Source organism: Taeniopygia guttata, chromosome 19, assembly GCF_048771995.1.
Source record: "Taeniopygia guttata chromosome 19, bTaeGut7.mat, whole genome shotgun sequence".
NCBI lineage: Eukaryota > Metazoa > Chordata > Aves > Passeriformes > Estrildidae > Taeniopygia > Taeniopygia guttata.
The window spans coordinates 2,460,782-2,477,237 of record NC_133044.1 but is presented as its reverse complement, the minus strand read 5'-3'; the positions used below and the strand labels follow the sequence as shown (position 1 = coordinate 2,477,237).

At 38.1% G+C, this 16,456-nt stretch overlaps 1 long non-coding RNA gene across 1 annotated transcript in view; it reads left to right on the top strand.

Annotated features, from left to right (window-relative positions):
• The window catches only part of LOC105758514 (uncharacterized), a 21,692-nt gene extending 5,236 nt beyond the window's left edge, over nucleotides 1-16,456 (top strand). The window contains exons 5-8 of the long non-coding RNA XR_003963380.4: nucleotides 2,885-3,053; nucleotides 9,501-9,638; nucleotides 11,365-11,566; nucleotides 16,297-16,456. This is a non-coding gene — a long non-coding RNA (uncharacterized lncRNA). The remainder of the gene's footprint in view (nucleotides 1-2,884; nucleotides 3,054-9,500; nucleotides 9,639-11,364; nucleotides 11,567-16,296) is intronic.

Genomic DNA, 16,456 nt, shown 5'->3' with positions numbered 1-16,456 from the left:
ACCATTTTTCAGCCTCCAATGCTGCAGTAAAAATGTGCTTCCTTAAATCTGGCTTGCTTGCAGACAGAGTCTGACACACTGGATTTAGTACAGCTGCAGAATTAACATTCAAAACTCCCATGCTGCACAGTTTCCCCACGTGTTACATAAAAATGCTGTGCAGCTCCTCTCTCCAAGCTCCTCTCTCAGGGCTTTAGCTGCCTGTTTGCCTCCCCTTTGGTTACTGTTTTCATTTATACACAATCCAATTTTACACTCACCCAAATTACTGCTCATTGTGAAATAAATATGGTAAATTGATAATTCTGCCCAATATTGACTTAACATTCAAGGTGTAACAGCTTCAGAACATATTTTGAAGTGTGTTTCAGCTGATGGGAGGCAATGTGGGTTTCTTTGAACACCTGAACTGTAGAGCTGTGATGGTTTGGATGCTGTTGATTTTCAACATCCACAGTTTGAGATCCATCTCTATATTGTTGAATCCTGCAAGGTAGAGAATGGCTTAGATTCCATTCCCAGATTTTCAGGATTTTTTTTATCCAGAGACTGAATTTCATTCAGGAAGATTTTTGGGAAAGTAACTGATTTGCTTTAGGGAGTAGATGGATTTTAAAGTCATGGTAGGTAAATACCAGCAGGTATACCTCCTCCTCCTCCATAGCTTTTCATGGCAAAAGTAGTTCTGTTATTTTTGTATTCTAAAGAAATATTTCCTAACCTTTATTTTACAAAGATTCCTTTTTAGCAACCAACTAATTTTTTTTTTTTAATCAGTTTTTCAGCCCAGACTTGGTAATCACTCCTTCCCTCTTTATGCTAATGGTCCTTCCCCTCCAGGAAAATCTTAGCTTGGATTCCTATGGAGTCAGCAGTGAAGGATGGATTGGGAGCAGTGTGAAATTCTTGCTGGTGCTGCTGCATCTCCTGACAGGAGAGCAGAGCCACAGAGGAGGAAACAGCATCAACATTCTTCATAAAGCAGAGAAAATAGGTGCAGGCAAATCCTTTAAATTGAGCTATAATGAAATTATTGTTTATAGCCCAGCTTCTCCCTTCCATCCAGAATCTGTCATTTAGGTGATTGGGCCAGCAGGTGCAAACATAATTGAATTCAGGGAAATAAATATGGAGGGAGGCTGGGGATTGTTTGCTAAAAAGAAGACATCTAGTTTACTAATTAGGAGGATTTATAGGATGCTGCACTTAAAAATAGATGATTATTGATGGTTCATCTTAATCATGAGAGTTACTTTATAGTTTGAGGTTTCTTCCAGCTATAAGCAGGAACAACAGCTCCTTTGCTCTGGAAACTTTCTGAAAGGCTGCACAGAAACAATGTTGTCAATTTAGAGAGGAGGTAGCAAAAAAAGTGTGTTACATCTGTCTTTGAATGAGTTACACAGCGGAAAGAACCCGGAATTGTTTTTAATTATAAGAGCATAAAAAGTTATAGGACTGTAGGAACGAAGATGGAATTTGCTTTTGATATTCTCATCTAAAGATATGTTAAAATCATAGGTAGATATTAAACTAAAATACTTGTCAGTGGACACTGCTGAAGTGCAAGTTAAATATTTTAAATTTCATTTATTTTAAATGCAATAGTGCTGATAACACTGGCACTTAGGTCAATAACATTTCTCATTAAAGTTCTTTCAGCACTCACAGCTTTATCAGTTACCAGCGAGCTCATCACAGCAGCCAGGTATGAATTACACATTTCCCATGCCTTTATCTCATTCATTTCTCCATCCTGCACTTCAATAATTTGAATCTGAAGTACATCAGGAAAACAGAGTTGTTTTTTTCTCTGTGGAGAGCTCAAGCAGAACTGTTCCTCACAAGGAGTAACAAACAGCCAGACTGAATTACCATGGAGGATGTTGCAGCTGAGCTTCTAAATATTATTTTGATAGACTTATATTTCCTTCTGAAAGGAAAGAGTATTAAGGAATATTTTGAAAATATAGAAAGGGAATAAAAGAAAAGAACAAACCCAGTAAGATAAAACAGTAAGATAAATTTGGCTCACCAGCCTTTTTGCCATTTCATGTCTAACATTCATTTTTGAGATATATCAGTTACATCAAGCTGAGGCCAGCTTAGTTTTATGTGCCTGATAAAATGGAGTGGATTCACAAAGATCTGGCCCATTCTCTTCTGTCACCTCATATTTCTGTTACTGTGTCTGTACATTCTATTTTAACAGTTTGGAGAAAAAGAAATGAAAGTTTCTAAGTAAATATTATTACATTCAGTTACTCCATAGAGATTCTGTATTGTGTATTCCTCCAAGTAATTCATCGTGATAAAATGAAATGCTGAAATAAAAGAGTTGATTAAAATTTAGATTGGAAATTGAAATATCAAATGAATCTAATCTGAGAGTTATGATTTCAGGTTTTCTTACACCCAGCAACAAATAAATGAATATCCAGGAAGTGGAACAGCCACACACTCAGGGCTGGGGCAAACACTCAGGAGGAGCTATGGAATAAGAGAATCCTTTAATAGAGAAATCTGTTCTTTGCTTTTGGCAGGGCTGTTCTTAGAAAGGGTTCATAATGCCCCAGAAGTCTGGATTTTTCTGGATTTGGGAGGAACCAGTAGGAACCAGAGATGTGTGGATGTATTTGCTATTCCTCAGTTGCCTCAGGAAGTGCAGAACTTTGCTCCTACAACTTCCCTCTGAGTGCAGACTGATGTGTCCGATGGACAATCCAGCTTAGTGTAAAAATTAGTTCAGTTTGCTTCTGATTTAATTGTAAAATCATTCAGACTTTGTGTGTTTTCTCTGTGAGTAATCCAAATTTAGATTTCACTGTTGGTGCTACCTGGTTGTTTTTTTTTTTTTTTTTTTGTGTGCTTGTGTTTAATGCAGCTGAAAGTTATTATGTAAAATGGGTAAATTGGAGTCTTTAAAGGAGCTGCCAACTTGCATTTGCCTGAGTTTCTTCAGCAGTGGAGAGGAGAGGAAGAATTCCAGACACGTCATCCTGATTTCACAAGTCTGCAGAGATCTCTGGAGTGGACTTACCCATCTGTGTGAGGTAGTAAATAGCTCTGTGCTTTTGTTGCTCACAAGTGGCTGCACATGTGTGCTCCAGCCATGTAATCCATGGCATGCACGGCTCCATCTCTGCCTAGGCACACTGGCCATCCCCTGGCTGGGCACAGCAGAGTCCTCAAGGCTGGCAGAAATGGGCAGAATCACCCTGCAGTGCAGTGCAGGTGCAGGACTTCCTCTCTGACCTTCCCCCAAAACACAAAAATTGGCATCTGAACATTCCTGCGCTGTTCAGGGACAATACTTAGCTCATGATTAAAGTGTTCCTCCCAAAACCTGACATTTTTCTGTGTTCACTCACCCTGAAGTGACAAAAGATAGGAAGAAGAGGAGAATGGAAAGGGAGGCTTCACTTGCTGTGACCTTAGCTTCCAAAACAATGCTGGAGAAAGCCACCCTTGTCTCTGGGCTTCCAAACCAAGGGACCAGCATGGCCAGCTGGGGACAACCCCTGGAATGGATGTTGTTCACAGCTCCCTGCTCTCACAGTGTTTGAGCCTTGTTCAGTTTTGTCCATGGCACCGTGGGAGAGATTTCCCCTGCTCCAGAGTCCCTGTGGCATCTCCTCAATACACACAAAATCACACTAATTCACAAAGCACACACCAGTTCACCTTTCAGCTGGTTCCTACAAATCAAAGTCTCCTCGGGTGCAAACCCACATTCCCTTCATTGTTGTTTCACACTGTGTACCCATGAAGGGTCCTTCTGGATTCAGTTCTAAAGGGATAATTGTACTACTTAAATATTAAACATCCAAGTTCTTTTTTTATTGTTAAACCAATATTAAAGTAGGACAAAGCTGATTTACACTTTATGGCAGTGCATTCCAGAGTCGCTGGTGTTGCAGCTGATGTCCTGTTCCAGCAATATTGGCACTGCCAGGAGGCACAGAAATGGAGATTTTAATCAAAAAACTTTATTTGAGATCCACTTCAGTGGAATTATAAGGTAATCTTGCCTTGTGAACTTCCAGGCTGTTAAAAAGGGCAAATGGCTGCAGTGTCCTCTGAAACAATTCAAACCCTATTTTTCATCAGGACATGATGCCACTGCCCTGGAATTGAAAGTTGGGTGTCTTTTCCTCACAGATTGTTATTTAATCACTATATATTAGCTTTCATTGCCCTTTTGATATATTTAGGCTCATAAACTTCTCATTGACTAGATTGAATTTACCACGATGTTGTTACTTTTTATGAACAGAATGAATCAATAACAGATCTGTTGGCTTGCACTGAATTGTTTTATTTTAAGGGATGTTTAAACTTTACTGAGAGAAAATGGAAGGGCTGATGCTCAGTCCTTCTCTTTAATACTCAATATTTGGTAACACTCTGACTACAGCCTGCCTCAACCAGCAAGTGCTGCACACATTTCCAGAGATCCAGGGCCAGTAGTATTTCCTAACATTCTTTGAAATGTAAAATATTTTGCAGTATTCCCAATTTATGGCATTTAATGCTTGCAAAATATTTTATTGTTGTAATAGAAAGCTTTTGTTCCATTACAAGGGAATATTCCAGAATAAGACTATTTTTTTCACTGAAAATAGTAACTCTGTCTTGAAAATGTCTGTCTGATATCTCCTTATATATATTTATATATGAGGAAATAGTAATTTATTTTCCTGTACTCCTCAGATAATCTGTACAAGCCAGTTGATTTCATCTATGAATTTGAAGCACAGTATTAAGAAATATCACTGGGTTCATTTTATCATTAAATTTTAGGGATGTGGTTTCTTGTTTTGGTTTGGTTTTTTTTTCCCTGATTGTATAATAATAATTAAAACCATCTATTAATTAAGTTCCACATAGGCAAGTGCAAAGCTCTGCCTAGTGGATCTAAAAATTTGGGAATTCTTACATTAGTGTGATCAGGTGATAACAGCCCAGACTTTGTGCTTGCTGGAGGGATTTATTTGGATTCACTGTTGCCTCTATGAGCTCCCTCCCCTGTTATTTATGCATCTTTATTATTGTATTAAGTGGTTAATTAAATCTGGTCAGGTTCACCTTTGTTGATGATTAGAAGTAGGCATCTCAGCCACTGGAAAGCAAATAATTTTGGGTGGAACATCTTGTTCTTGTTTGAATCATTATCTTTGTTTACATTCACACAGCATTAATCGCTTGAACCAGACATTTTTGAGGAAAGAGGGGGAGTGCCCCAGAGCAGGTTTCCAAATGTACAGAAATTATAAAGGAGAAACATTTCCCTTCCTTATCCTCTGTGAGCAAAATAGGGAAACGGCTTGAATTAATAATCCAGAATTCCAAGTGTTCACAAAGAGCTGTAATTTGTTGTCAAATAACTTTGAAAAGCCAAACCTCCAGGCTACTCAGCTGAGCTGAGTCCTGTTTCCTCAGTGAGAATTCTTCAGCAGTAACATTCCAATATTTTCCTGGTGGAGTATTTGTCATTCTTTTCCAATTATTACTGTTATTATTCTATAACTCTATTTGTCTGTGTTCTGTGGTCTGTTCTTTTTCTGAGTGCTAGTGAAAGCCTCTTGTCATATTCCCCTTGGTTTGATATTTTCTGCCAACTCCTCTGCCCTAAAGCCTTTTTTTCCTCCTTTTTTTCCATGCAATGGGATCTTACCTCCATAAAACCATTGCCTTTATTGCTCATGGAGGAGTGATTTTATCCCAGAAAAATTCTTCAGTAATCAAGGTGGGAAAGACCAGAAAGAGAAATGCCAAAGTGACCTCCTGGCTGATTTTCTGATTCTTCTTTGGAAGAACTCAACAGCTCAGTCAAAAGATGTTCATTCTGAGGATTATTTTATTTTGAGCATATAAAAATTTTTATGAACTGTTGCTTCTCTGGAGCCAGATTATGGGATCATAGGAGATCTGTAAGCTCAGCATGGTCCAGGAAGAGGGATGGTAGGAAATTAGAGAAGAAATAGAGTAAAAACACAAAAGATTTCTTGGTACCACTATAAACCCGTCATATATCTGTGTGAATATTCTCTGCCTCAAAAATGAGATGCTAAAACAGCAAAAGCTGCAGAGAAGGACAAAAAATGCAATCAAAGATATGGCAGATGTGGGGAATGTGAACTGGATTCCCATGTTCCTCCTGCAAAAGGCCTCCAAGTCATTTAAAGATGTAACTTTCTTTTATGCAATTCCTTTTCTGATTAAAATGGTCTTCTGTGAGTGATTTTATGATACATATAAATATTATGGTTATCAGTCTTCACAGTTAAAATAAGGCTTTTTTTCTTTGGCAGGAGGAAGGCTATACATGCAAATTCAGATTCCTGCTGCATTCCCACTAACTCTGCCCTTCTGTTCTGGCAGAGTGAGGGAAAATTGTAGGGCTTGTATTTTCTTTTATTTGTTTCTTTATGTATCATGTGCTCTCTGATTCTCACTTATTTCTTATTTCATTATCTTTCCTGTTCTTTTTCTTTTTTGAGGCTACATTTGTGACTGCATTTTTTCTTTTATTTGTTTACTTTGCCTTGAACTTTCTCCTAAATCCTTTTCTTTTCAGCCAGACCTGAATAAATGCATTGAAGTGTCATTTTTCTCTCCTTCCATTTCCACTTCCCTTCCTCTTTTACTTCCATATCTTTCCCCCCATAATATTATCACTTTCTCCTCAGCATTTCTTGATGTTTTTCTTTCCCATGAACTTTCCTATCATTTTTTTTGGTATTTAGTACTTTACCTTGGGGGAGACTCAACAAGGACTTGGGTCTTTCTTCCTTAATAGTGCCAAACTGGATAGAAACCACCTTAAATATATCTGGGACAAACTCTGTCCTAACTGTCCTGTGGCATGAGGATGACTGGGAGCAAATAAATTCCTGTTTAGCAAATTTAACTTCTCCTAAAAATTCAGGCTCCATCCTTCCAGCTGGAAACTGGATCATATAATGGGTTATTACAAGCTGTTAAAATTTGAGACTGAGGAGGGGGAATAGGCTGAAGTTATTCCATGGATTGTTCTGTTCTTTGTGGGAGGCTGTTAAAATAAAGCAACAGTATAAAAGATGAATTATATACAATTTAATGTAAAGCTGTTGGAAGCCATTAGGATATTTCTTCCTTGATTGTCTAACATTTGTGTACTTTTACAAAGTTTTACATTTTTTGGTTCTTTCCGAACATTATGAAAATTGTACTGAGAGGAGTAAATTCATCTGCATAAAATTGACTGCAAAGAGCAATTAGTCCTTCATTAATATGCAAATTTGGTCCAGTGCAGATTCATCTATATATGAGGCTTAAATATGCAAGTCAGTCTTGCTGTGCGAGAAGCCCAGATGCTTTTATTTACTTTGAAATTGAGGGATTTGGTTAATGATGTTGTTGACAGGAAAACTTGAATAAATTTGATGATCACCATCTTTCATATTAGACGAGGCCCATGGAAAAAAATTACCAAGTAAAATACCAATTTTATTTGGTAATTTCCTATTACCAATCTTGTAATAAAATGTAAGATAGAAAGTAATAGAGTTAGATTTCCTAATGTAGTTATCCTGAGACTTAAACTGTTCCCCAAAGATGGAGCCATTTTTCTTAAACTTTGTTTTTCCAGAGGGTAAAGACATCTCCATAAGCTGTATGAATAACACACTGCCTGGAGATTTAATATTGGAAAGTTGGTTCTGTGACTTGTTTCAGTTGGTGAGAGGATATAAGCCTGGGAATGAAGACGCAGGAGCTTTGGAAATGGTTCTTTGTCATCTTCCATGATTTATCTGTAGGGTCTTCTCAACAATTAGTTTTGAGGCCTTTGCGCTGTGGAACACCCTGGAATCTGTATGAACACACAGCCAATTCTATTTGAGCTCCTTAAGAAACATTTTCTTAAATATCTTGAAATCTTTACAGCCCTTTACTTTCTTCCTGTTGGCACACACCATAGGCTGGCTCAGAGAAGCAGTAATACTAATTACTGCACACTAATAAATCCAGGCTGTGGGGTATCTTGTCTCTCTCCTCTTTTCTTGCCCCACAGTTCCTTTGGCACATCCAGGATCCCCCTGGTTCTGTCCAGCATCCATCACTCAGGCAGGTATGAGAACAGGTCCTTTGCACTCATCAGTCTTGATTCACCTGCAAGATCCCACAAGTTCCTCCTCCTGTTTCTTCCTTTTTCTTTCTCTGCAATTCCTTCAGGCCTAAATTTAGCTTTGGCTTAAGCAAAACTGGTCTTTGACTTCAATCATGCTTATGTTTTTCCTGGACCAAACCTGGTCTTCTGTCTTGCCTGACTGAGGCATTGGCACTTCCAAAATAACAGAGAAATGTGGTTTAAATGGACTGAACTGTGTGATAATTTATAAAGCTCTAGTTGTAACTACCTGAGGACAAGCTAATAGATGAGACCATTTGATTCCTCTGACTTCTGGCACAGCTGGTTGGGCTATAAATCCTCACAACAGTTGGTTTCCAAATCCTTAATGTGCTGCACTAGGCAAAAAGTTTCTACAACCATGTTCAGGAGAGAAAAAAAATTCAACCAAAATTGTTCATGTGGTCTTGCAGGTGAATCCAAAAGCAAGAGAAGGAAGATGGAATTGAGTATTTGGGGAGAACAGAGGAGAGATCTGATAGTCTTGTAAAGGCTCTGGTTATCCTACAAGGGAATCTGTGGTTTTTACCATCAGAATGAGGCACTGACAGCATCAGAAGGAAGTTTATTTGCTGTACTGAATAGTTTAGGAGGTGATAAATTGATTAAAAGGTGAAACCTTAAAACCACACCATCTGCTGAGACTTAAAAGAGCTTTTGCCTTTGAGAACACAGAATTGTTGGGCAGTTTCTAGCATTTTTCAGCACCATCCACAGCAATCTTGGCATTCTGACCTAGCTCCCAAAAGGAGGAAAATATTAATTTTGAAGTGTATAAACAACAGGCATCTCAGCACAACCTGAGTTGTCTCCTATCAACTATGTAATCTTTATATTCTAGATTAATAAACACTTCAGCCTTGGAGTTTATTAGTCCAAAATATATTTATTACCTCATAAATTCAAACCCCCTCCAGTTACCATCTAATTAAACTGCAGTGCTGTGCATGCTATCTTTGGGGATGTATTAATAATGGAATTATCTTGTGAAACAGTAATTACATACTTTGTGCATTCTTTGCCACACTCTTTCTTCAGTGTCTGTGTGATGAGTGGGACACACAGTGCTCCATTGTTTGGAGCTCCTCCAAACTCTCTGTGTATCCAAAGATAAGCAGATTTTTTTTTTTTTCCCCTCTCTTAGTAGAAGAGGGAGAAAAGTTTGTGCATTTTTTTGTACTCGGGAAAGACTAACACCACAAGACTAGGAACAGTTATGAAACATGATTGTGCAAGTGATTTTAGCTCATGCTTTCTCCTCACTATTTGAGGAGATTACTCTCAGGAGTAAAACCTCCTTGCAGGATATGTTCTGTTTTTACTGCAGCTGCCAAAAGGTGAAGACAACCACTTTATCTGCAAGAGAATATTCATTTATGGGACTTCCCTGGTGACATAGGTTTGAAATGGGAAAATGAGCTTAAAGTCTTCTTCAAGAGAGATTTACTCACAGTTTTCTCCAGTGGTAAGTATATTTGATGTATTCTGATTCATAAATGTATTGGCTCTCTCTGTGCTCTTGCTTTATAAGGTTGGATAATTTGTATTATCTCTGGATAATTTGTATTGATAAGAGTTCTTGTGCTCATTTTTCCTCCCTAGCTGCAGAATTAGGTGTCTGAGTCCTGCCTGGTGTTCCCTTCCCCACATGGAAAGAGGCACAGGAGGCAACACCTTTTGCACATAACTTCCCTGGGGTTTTGAAGTGCCTTATCTCTAGTTCAAGTACATCTGTTGAGCAACAGTGGGAGTGTGTGATTCTTGTTGACACAGGCTCTGCTCTACCTGACAAGAGTGGGGTTGATTCTCCCTTGTACTTCCAGCACTTTGTGGCTTTAGGATCCATATGCTGCATTCTCTTGCCTTTTATTTGTTCACTGCAATTGCTGGGGCTGTGCAGTGTCTGCAGGGAGAGGAAGGGCACTTCCCACCAGTTTTATCCCTGAATCTTTTAGATCTTTCCAGCACAACTTTTGCCTTCTCCCTGGTTTTCTGCTCCACAAGTTCTAATATCTGATGCCAAATACAAAATTGAGTAGTGGTCCCTCACTTCATACAAAGGGGTTTGATTGAACTTCCAGCTGCAGCTCCATCTCCACTCCTGTATTGTGATTGCAGCTTCGTGTTTTACTTGCATTTTGCAGTCATTCAGGGGCCAAGCTTTCAAGTCTTCCAGATTTGGACTTGTTTTGATTTCATTGCCAAATCGTGCAAGAATTCTGCCAACAGCAAGGCCAATGTGTCTGGAAAGAGATGGCATTTCCAGTACCTAAAGCCTGGTCAGGTGTGAGTATCTCAGTAGTAAGAGTGACTCAAACTACTCAAACTTGTAGCTTTGATTTTTCAATAAGAAATTATTTGCTTTATCCAGTAATTTTCATCTGCCAGCACTCACAGTTATTTAAATCAGACTGTTTTCATGGATGAATGTTATTCTTTGGGAATAAAGAATGCCTGACAAGCTTCTGTAGTTTTGTGAATAGTTTTTTGTAAACCACAAAATGAAATGTAATTATTGTATGATATATGTTTTACAGAATCTCAAATGGCTTTATCAGAATAATAAAAGAATATCAAATGTCTATGAATTCACCTTCTTAGATTGAGTATCTTGTGCTTGGTGTCTTAATAAAGATGGGGTCTGATACCACTGTGTTACCACAGTGTGGAATGGAACAGTTTCCATTGTAATGAATAGCAAACATCTGCAAAGAATAATTATATTTATGCCATATTGCTCAAACACACATTGTTATTAATACAGCTCAGGATTAATTACTGGTTTGTCAAAACCTGCTGATTTCAAAACTTTTGTTTGTCTTATATTTCTTGTGGCTGTTGATGAAAAGATGGTCTGTGTGTCCCCAGAATGGTTCCGGGCTGTGTCTTGCCTGTTCTGTCACTCTGCTTTTTTGTGCCTGGTGTCTGATTTGGAAACTTTCAAACTAGACACCTTTCTGATGTGTTTTTCCTGATGTGAATAAATTCACTGCAGAATACTTGCAGAGCAAGAGATGTTTGTTGCCAAGCAATTACATCAGATGAAACATACAGAAGGGTAATATTTTAGTTTGATTTTTTTTTTTTTCCTGCTACAGGCATGAATCTGAAGATGAATTCTGGGAATTTAAGAAAGGAAAAAGTCAGGGCTTTTATTTCTTAAATTTTTTCCTTGTCTTCTGTATTTGCAGTGATTGCTTTGAGTCTGTAAGGTCATCATGGTTGAAGGCATGAAGATGAGGACATCAAAGCCTTTGCCCACTTATGACAATTACTCTGGAGACAAACACAGCTCAGAAGACAAATGTTATGAGCTACCTGTAAGTTCTGGTTCACAAAACAGATGAGAATCCAGAGATACTTCTGAACTTGGAAATGAAATTTATTCTCAAGGTAATGGTTGAGCTCATTATCTGCTGCTCTTTCTAAATGTAAAGTAAGGAGAGCAATGCCCCTGTATTCTATCTATAACAGCTGACATGTTTTCTGCATTCCTGTGTTTGCCTAAGAAGTCATGGATAATCAATTTGATGTGCAAAATAAACTGCATGGATGAATTCTGATATGTATCACTTGCCATGGCTGTGCTGCTATGAGAGGCAAAAACTTCCAGGAAGGAAACAGCAAGGAAAAATCTGCCTGATAATTTTCTCATCAGTTTTTCTCCAAGGACATATCTGTAGGTGGATTCTATAGACAGTGTTTGGGTATTTTTCCCCCTCTTGAGTGGCTGGTTCTCTGTGTGTCAATTATTTTCTCTTGCTGTATTAGAAATCAAAGCTACCTTATCACTTCAGGATAAATATATCTATATTTATATCTCTATATCCATCTCCTATAATGCAAACTAGGAAAAACTAACCTGAAACATTTCATTTTCAGCCTTTCTTGTTATTTAAATATATATTCTAAATTATTTTTTAAATTCCCCACATGTATTACAAATAATTTCCCATCTGACTGGGAAGCAGAATAGGCAGGAACCAGCAGCAGACAGATGTGATTATAAAAGATGTTCTGTTTGTTATAATGAGACTTATGGTCTTAATAAACTCTTTGAATGTTTTTAACACAACCAAATTAAGTAAGTTTGAAATCTGATTTTATAGATCTAACCCTATCAGATCACTTTTTGTCGTATTTTTGAGGACAACCCCCCCCAAATTTTTCTTAGTTTTAGAGAATTTATCACAAAATAGATTATCCCTAGTTCCAGCAAAGAAAAAAGGGAAATTTGTACAGATAAAAAGCATGAATGACAATCCTGATCATGTGGAAAAAATCAATCTGTGAGCTTAGACATAGTTTCACATTAGTCTCCTCCTTTCTTGGAAATCCATATTTCCCCCAGAATATCCAGCAGCGTTACGTAGCCTGTCAAAATTTGCTCATAATATTTCATGTCCTTCTGCTGGAAAGAAACAGCTGGATATTTTGTGTCATGATGTGACCAATCCACCTCTGTTGTTGTCATTTTAATTGCTGGGGCTGTATTTTTAAGTCCTCCACAGAAGGTCTTTGTAGTGACAAGCGAACGGTTCACGCTTCGTAAGCAAACATAAAGAATGCTGCTGCTAATTGGAGAGGGAGTAATGCAGTTATGATTCCATCAACATTTAAGTTACATTGGGAAAGGACACGTTTTTTGTTGTGGTTGTTGTTGCCACATAAAATTTTAGTCCAAGTGGATTTGGTGGGGAAGTTTTTAGAACAGAAGAGATTAATCCTGGAATTACAGGGATGGGAGAGATGGAAGTTAAATTGTTCTAAGCTACATCTACAGGATAGAAATAAGCATTTTATTGCTGTTTCTTTGAAACTGTAGTTATTAATTGCTGGCTTGTGAAATAGCTTGTCTGTGAAAATGGAAAGAATGGGCAGCCTCAGAAAACTCCCTTTCCCCTGCCCTGAAGAACTGCAGCCACAGTGTCTCATGTGGAGGAGGACTCCTCAAAAATGAACAGTTTCCCCCAAAAAGCAGTTCTTATTCAGTAATTTAAGTCTTTTGGGTGTCTTCCCCTTGATATTCTGTGTGTTGTAGCTATTGACTTCCCAATTTCTAAAAGTCTGCTGGACCTTGTGCTAAACCTTGGCTTTTTTCCTGAATTGCATTTCCATGGGATACCTGGCTATGGATTAACAGCTTTACAGTTATGTGCCCAAAGTTCTTTCCTGTTCATGCTGATTTAATTTTTTTTCTACTCACATCTCTCTTCTCAGGTGGAGCCCCATCTTGAGTTAGCCTTAGGAGGACCAAAGGTGCTTCCTTTTCCAGTTCCCTGCCTGGATTTTAGATGATACCATTTTTTAGCATCTAAAGATGGAAATCACAGCAATTTCCATGGGAAGAATCTCAGAGATGACAGAGCTTCCCCCCAAAACACTGCCTGTGTAATTGCTGAAGACATTCCAAGCCACTCTAACGAAGTGCTGTCTGCCAGTCATTATGTTCTCCTTGGAGGACCATCTGTTGCACTTCAAATATGTAAAGGTCTCTATCATTTATTGCTCCAAACAAATCCAGGCCTTTGTCTGATGTGCTGGAGCTCTTGAATGGATTCTAAAGGTGGTTTCAGTCACAAAGGGCAGGGTGTTCCCTTTGGTTGTACTCCTTCAGCTCAAATTTCAGAGCACGAATATACTGATTAAACCAATATATGAATATTTTCAATTTATTTAGAAATGAATTATGAACAACAGCATATAAAAATATCTGAAATATGTTTTCTTTTAATTCAGCCAGGAGGACATTGGAAGATGTTTGCATCTGGTGAACAAATCTTTCTCATGTAGTGGTATCCAGATTTGATATATGCTGAGATTGGAAGGAAAATTACCTTATTTTAACTAAATTAATTAGCTTATTTGTATCTGAAAATAGTGATTCAAAGGAATAGTAAAAAATAGAATCAGCAGCTTAAAATGCTCAAGCCTTCCTTAGCACATGTCCTTTACAAGGATGTAATACTTGGTTGTACAGTCATTATTTATAGGTTAATTAGGATCCTTTCCCCGAGTAAAATGAGCAAGATCAGGCATTAAAATATGCTGTTTTTTTGTTTTTCCTGCTGCAGATTTTAAAGAGGCTGTGCAATCAGATTGGAGAACGTGAGCATTGTATTTTCACAGCAGAAAAGTTCTGTTCAGAGATTTCCAGCCAGAGAAATCCATAACGATTTCTGTCTGATTAGGGAGTGGTCCTATCTTTTTCCCTTTCTCCTCTTTCCCTTCTCCTTCCTGCACAGCAGCTAATGTTCTGGTCAGAAGTAATAATATGTTAGATCTTGAATGTCAGTAGCCCCAGAGATTCTGACAAGACTATTCATGTGCATTCATATGTCTTAACCAAAGCTGACACTAAAGAGAGCAAGAATTCTCATATTCCTCTTTTTATTGCTGTGCATTAACTCAAATCTTCTCTTGGAGACCTCTGCTAGAAATGACAAATCCACCATTTGGAAAAGGCATTTTAGCAAGGTCTCAACAAAGCAGCTGGACATCAATCTGGCACAGGGCAGAAGCTCCTGTGAGAGCTCACAGTGCAAAGCTGAACTCTGGTTTACACCTTACAAATGCTGTGAGCTAAATGCTAATGGGAAATAACCATTCCTCCTAATCTTTCTAAATTCCAATTAAATTGTGATTTCTTTTTTTTTTTTTAACTATAGGACATGTCCTTATAGGGATATTTGGATTCTGGTAACTCGAGGTTGTTTTCTGAGAAAACACACATTGAGTAAATATTCTGCTCTACCTTTTACTCTGGACATATTTTACACACACTTGTAGGATGGTGTACTGCACATGTTTGGGTAATTTTGCAGGGATCTGATGAAGTTGTTAAAGCCAGGTAGGCAATTTTGCCAGCAATTATATTTTTAGTCTTCTTTTTAAAAACGGTTTGGTAGTAGTGACTGAGGCAGACTAGGTGGCTCTGGGCAGCTCGCCATTTTTAGGTAGTTTAATTTGTTAAAAATTATCTTTCTTCCCACCCAAATCCCCTTGAAACCATTTGGAGAAGAGAACTGTTGAACAGTTGCCAGTAATAAGTCCTGCTGAGACCTCTGTATCCTCCTGACAGAAATGTTGGTGCCAACTGGAGACTGACTGGCACGAGTTTGAACTCTACACTACTTGATACATTTGCTTCACATGCACCAATTACAATAATTACCACCTCTGTAGCTGAAGTTTAAGCACTCGGTCTGCTCTCCATACCTCAGGTTGTTGGCAGTATGTTCAATCCTCGAATCTCAATTTTCTCGGAATAATTAAGTAGAAAATAAATGCTTCAAAAAATTAAGAGACAGTCTGAATGGAAATCAGAGGCTGAATAATAGAGTGGTTTGTCATGTTGCTATTGTTAAGCTGCATTTATTTCTATTTAATCTTTATTTCTAAAAGGCAGCATCTTCTTTTGCCTGCAGAGATTCACCAGGAGATGCTGTAATCCATTGACTTTTATATTCAGCAGTAGAATATCTCTTGATGTCGAGGGAAAAACAACATGAACTCCTACTTTGTTCAGATGTTTTGAAAATATAAATATTCCTTTCAAAATAAATGCTTTTGACTAGAAGAGGAAATCACCCATCCCCTACTTCTTTTGGCTGGATGTTTCCATGTAAGATTGTTGGGATTTAATACCAGGACTGGCTTTAACTGCCCAGTTCCTGACAAATTTAAATCAGTGATTTAAATCTGATGCAATGGGGACCATCTCTCCCTCACCCCTGTTGTCTTTCCAAGAGACTGGTTAATTTTTAAATTGGATCAGCAACATTTAGAAAAAAAAAACCCAAAAAACTGGTAAAGTTTCTATTACACAAAGATAAACCTTAGACTGAGCACAAACTGCCTTGCCTGTAGCTTTCCTAACATGATTGCACTGCGCAGAGTAGATACTAAAAATTATATTAAAATTTCTTTATGCAGGTTCCCTCTAGGGAGATGAAGAGGGAAGGAAAAAGCTTCATGTGACAGATGCTAATTATGCAGCTTAATGCACTTCTGGAAGTTGCAGAGATGAGAACTCTATAAGAACCTATCTACAAAACAAAGCACTTTTCAACAGCATTTTTTTATCAATTCTTTTTTTAATCTGCTTCCTCTCTGTTTTGCAGGAGGCTTTATTTCCCGAAGAGTACCACGGGCAAGCAGTGTCTCAGAATTCACCAGCCATGGATGTGATTGTTCTCCATTGTGTCTTGCTGTTCTCAGGTCCTGTGCATGGAACTGGGAAAGCTTCAAGGTTGAATTCAAAATTCCCCAGTTGATATCTTA